The sequence below is a fragment of the Gavialis gangeticus genome, unplaced genomic scaffold, assembly GCF_001723915.1.
Source record: "Gavialis gangeticus isolate Ggan-Ray unplaced genomic scaffold, GavGan_comp1, whole genome shotgun sequence".
Lineage (NCBI taxonomy): Eukaryota > Metazoa > Chordata > Crocodylia > Gavialidae > Gavialis > Gavialis gangeticus.
Genome location: NW_017729031.1, coordinates 3,133,292 through 3,137,554, shown reverse-complemented (window position 1 = coordinate 3,137,554; position 4,263 = coordinate 3,133,292). Strand labels below are relative to the sequence as shown.

The 4,263-nt window shown below is 45.9% G+C and overlaps 1 protein-coding gene across 2 annotated transcripts in view; it reads left to right on the top strand.

The window, feature by feature from the left end:
• Window positions 1–65: 65 nt before the first annotated feature.
• GPD2 (glycerol-3-phosphate dehydrogenase 2) overlaps window positions 66–4,263 on the top strand; it is a 166,698-nt gene continuing 162,500 nt past the window's right edge. Inside the window, exon 1 of one of the 2 annotated variants that reach the window (XM_019522387.1) lies at window positions 66–95. The gene's annotated coding sequence lies outside the window, so the exon portion shown is untranslated. Of the gene's footprint in view, window positions 96–984; window positions 1,101–4,263 lie in introns of those variants that run through there. The other variant, XM_019522386.1, reaches the window with a different exon arrangement.

The following is a 4,263-nucleotide window of genomic DNA, read 5'->3' as shown; positions in this document are numbered from 1 at the left end:
GTCCGGCCCAGCCCGGCCCTCGGCTTCCGCCTTTCCCGGCGCGGCGGCAGCGCTCGGGGGCAGGTGCGGCGGTGACGGCGGCAGCTTCCCGCAGCGTAAGTGTCCCCGCGCCGCGCGCCTCCGCCCGGGCTCGGCGGCTGCCCCACTGCGCGGCGGGGGCACCTGTTGGGCTGTATCGGGGGAGGCGCGGGCAGCGAGCTCGGGGCTTCTCGTCCATCCCGCCGGCCTGGAGGTTGTCACTCGAGGGCTGGGGCTGCTGAGCCACATCCGCGCTCAGATCTATGTGAGGACCTCGTCCGGCTTTCCGCACCCCCTAGGCTTTCCTCCTGCCAGCGGCTTTCCCAGCCCCGGGGCTTCCTGCTGCCGGAACACTTTCCCGCGACAGGGCGCATCTCCCGCCGGCGGACACCGCTTTGTTTCGGGGCAAGGCCGGCGGCCCAGAGGGTACTGCTGGGTACCGGCAACCCCCCCTGGGCGCGGGTCTGGCAGGAGAAGCCTGTGAGGAGTAGGCGCCCCTCAGGGCCTGGGTGATATCCCCCAACTTGTGAACGCAAGATGAGGCGTGATTTTATGTTTGTGTTTTTAAAGAAGTGGTGGAAGGGTGACTTAGTGTTTGCCTAGTGAGCAATCAGCTGGATTTCCTGGGGCTTCCAGTTTTTCTAGGTGATCAATAACTGCCAGTAAACGCTTTGCATTAAAGCCATTACTGCCTAACACATGCCATTAGGTTTATCTCTTTGGGCTTGAAAAATTTCCAGCTGTATGGTTCAGGAGACTAAGCAGGCTGTTAGCAAAGATGCCGTCAAAGTTAGCTGTTTCCCCGGTTGCTAATAGGAAGTAGGACCTGGCTGTCTTGAACTCTCACTTCCCAGCTGGCTCTTGGGGTGAAAACAGTCTCATCTTTTTTTTTTTTTTTTTTTTTCCTTCCCTCAACCTTTTTTCTATCTTTTTTTTCCCTGTTATAAAGGGACCTTCTTTTTCTGTCAGCTGTAAGTGCTTGAAGCTGCTGCTCGAACTTTTTCAAAACACAGTCATGGGAAACTGATAGGAGGACACCTAATAGCAGCAAGTGCCTCTACTTGTCCATCCAGGTTCTTTGGGTAAATCCAATATCTTTTTTTTTTTTTTTTTTTTTTTAGACCAACTAAAAGTCTTCTTTGTGAGCTGGTGGGTACAGACACCCCACTCTTCATTCTGCTGCTGTTTAAGGAAGCAGTCAACAGCAGTAGAGGAGATGGGTCTGTTTTTGTTTCTGTTTTTTGGGGGGGGGCAGGGAGAGGGGTTGCATGTAAAAACAGCCCTCCCCTTGCAACAGTTCTCATTTTGGAAAGAAATTTTAGTGACTAAAAGGGACAAATATATTTGAGATCTTAAATTGTTGTGGTAATTTATGATGAACTCTTTTTTTGCCTTTTCTGGTGCCTGGGATTTTCGGGTTATGAATGCTTGTGAAGAGACAGGTGTTATGGGAGCCACTCAACCTTGAGGTTCTTATGCAGCCATTTTATAGATGTTAATCTTGTCTTCTTTCTTACTGACACATTCTTCCTCCCTGCCAAATTTTAGAGGTCTACACAATAGCTGCTTGGGATTTGAGGTGAGGTAATTGTGATGGTGGCTCTTATTTCTAGTTGCTGTGTCACTTTTAAAAACAGCCAAACTATAATAAACAGTTTTTTGACATAGATTTTCCATATAAGGAATCACTGCAGTTGATATAGGTTGGTTGACTCGTTCTGAGTGATGTGAGGCAATTCATCTGTTCACAGACCTTGTTCATGAAATATGTCTTTGGATGGGGACCATCTGTAAAAAGCCCTCAGCACATATGCACTTCATAATTGATTTTTTGTGTGGTAATTTAATGTATGCAAAATAATTGGGCAAATATAAGCCAGGTTTATAGTTATACAAAGTCAGAAAATTCAGAATTTCACTTTCCACTAGAATTTTAATTGTGTTAGTTGTGTGTTTTATGATTGAGTCTCTTGTGTCTTGATCATACGTATGAATTATATAGACCTTTTTATGATTTTAAGTGAATTTATATAAGTGGGTTATAAACCTTATTGGTTTATAAGGCATATCATCTCAGTCTGGTTCAATCAACTTTTTGCTATGGTAATTGTGCAACTTTAGTAATATTATAGATGCTAGGCAGTATTTCATTCATATTCTAGGTCCTGGAACCATTTAATTTTTGTTCCACTCTTTAAAACCATACCTGCTTCTAGCACAGCGTAAACTCAGTAAATTTGTAATAATTATATACCATTTTCACATTAGGGGATCCTTGAATTTCTTGTCTCATTCATACAGTTAGGAACTGACCAACCACGAGAGACCAGATCAACTTGTATGCATCAGCATAACTTCAGTGGTTTGAATTCCTCATCAGTTTACACTAGTGGAGGATTTTGCTCTTCCTATTCAAATTTTCAAAAGTGGCCTTCAAAGTTGCACAATTCATAATTGCATGACCAGGTATTTTGAATCTTCAGTTTAGAGTGTTTAAGTTGCAGTACTTTTAAAAGATTCATGTTTGTGTTGAAGTTTACTACCAGGGCAAAAATATGTGCCTAATTCTGTTGATGATTTCATTTTGAACTTGTGCCTGGTTTAACTTTTTAAACTACAGACACTAACACAAAACATAATTTTATAATCTCTGTGGTAGAGTTAGAATTAGGGGTGGAACTGTCAGGACCTGTAGAGCTTGGCTTGGTGAGAGGGTAGGGAGAACAGGGTAGAGGTGATGGAGCTCCTTGGCCAGGGGTATGTTTGTGCTTGGTATGGCTCTGGGCCAGGAATATGTTGAGGCTAAAAGAGTTCCTTGGGTTATGTTAGTGGGGCAGCTGTGATTGCTGCTGGTGTGTGTGTTATTTTTCCCCGAAGTTATATTTGAAACAGTGTAAATTATCACGTCTAGTAATACTGCCACATTTGCATTAGATTTTTGGCAATGCAAATGATATAGTCTCAGGTGGCAAAGCATGAAAGTCGTGCTTGATGTTTAACTACAAAAGAGAAAGGGCTTAGCATACATGGAGAGTGAATAAAAGGGGGTCTGCATCCATATATTGTATCTGTGCCAAAGGTTTGTTATAGCATTGATGTAGGCCTTGTGACTTGGCAGTTTCTGTTTATAACATAATTTTCTATAATGGCAGTTAAGGAACAGATTAAGGGATTTAATGCTAAAGTACATGGTTCACTTTTAAGTTCAGGACCAGTCAAAGAACTGTCTTGGGTAAGGTAGTAGTTTATCACAGGGGTGTCAAGGAACTGGCCTGTGGAGCCATATTGTTTGGCCCCTGTGCTGGCCCTGGATTGCACGCAGGGCCAGGGACATGCACTGCATATACCACCTGTTTTGGGGGACACACTGTACCTAGTGTCTGTGCAGTGCTGGTCTTTGCCCCCGCTGCATTCTGGATCCAGTGTCTGTGGCTCCTGTTCTGGCCAGTCCAGGATGCACGTTGCATGCAGTGCCTGCTCTGGCTGGTCCAGGTCATAAGGCTTATACAGTGTAAGTCCCAAACTGGGGGGGGCAAGTGCTGAACCTGGTATGCAGGGTGGGGTGGGTCTGTCAGTCCCTCACATGCTGGATCCACTCCAGTGCTTGCTCCAGTTGGTCTGGGACCTGTGATGCATGTGGCACTGGCACCTGTGCTGGACTGTGTTAGAACAAGTGCCACATGCAGTGCAAATGCCAGATTAGCTGGAACAGACAGGGGATATGTGGGGCTGACCCCATGCTATTCATTTGGCCCATGGACTGGCAGGCCAGAGGAGTTTGCCCCTGATTTATCATATTCATAACTGTTTAGCAATGAGGGGCAATGACTGCAAATTAGTTGTTAACTCTTATCCAGCTTAATAATAATGACATACCAAGCTTCAGCTGTTAAGGAATGGCCAATTAGTACAGAGGTGGGCAATTATTTTGGGCAGAGGGCCACATACTGAGTTTTGGCAAGCCATCGAGGGCCGCATGACAGGCAGCCAGGGGCAGATTAATTTTCTTAATTTTTTAGGGGCCCCGTGGGCCAGAGAGAATGGGCTGGAGGCCCCACCTTGTTCGCGGGCTGCGTTTTGCCCACCCCTGCTCTAAATCCTAGCTAAGCTTGTGACTGAGCTTCCCTGTCTGTGCAGGGCAGGCGGTTGTAGGACTCTGATCTCCATCCCCTGCACCTTGGCTAGTGTTTTACACCAGTGCAAAGTGAGCGTGAAATGCAACCATACCAGAATGGACACGTTTTA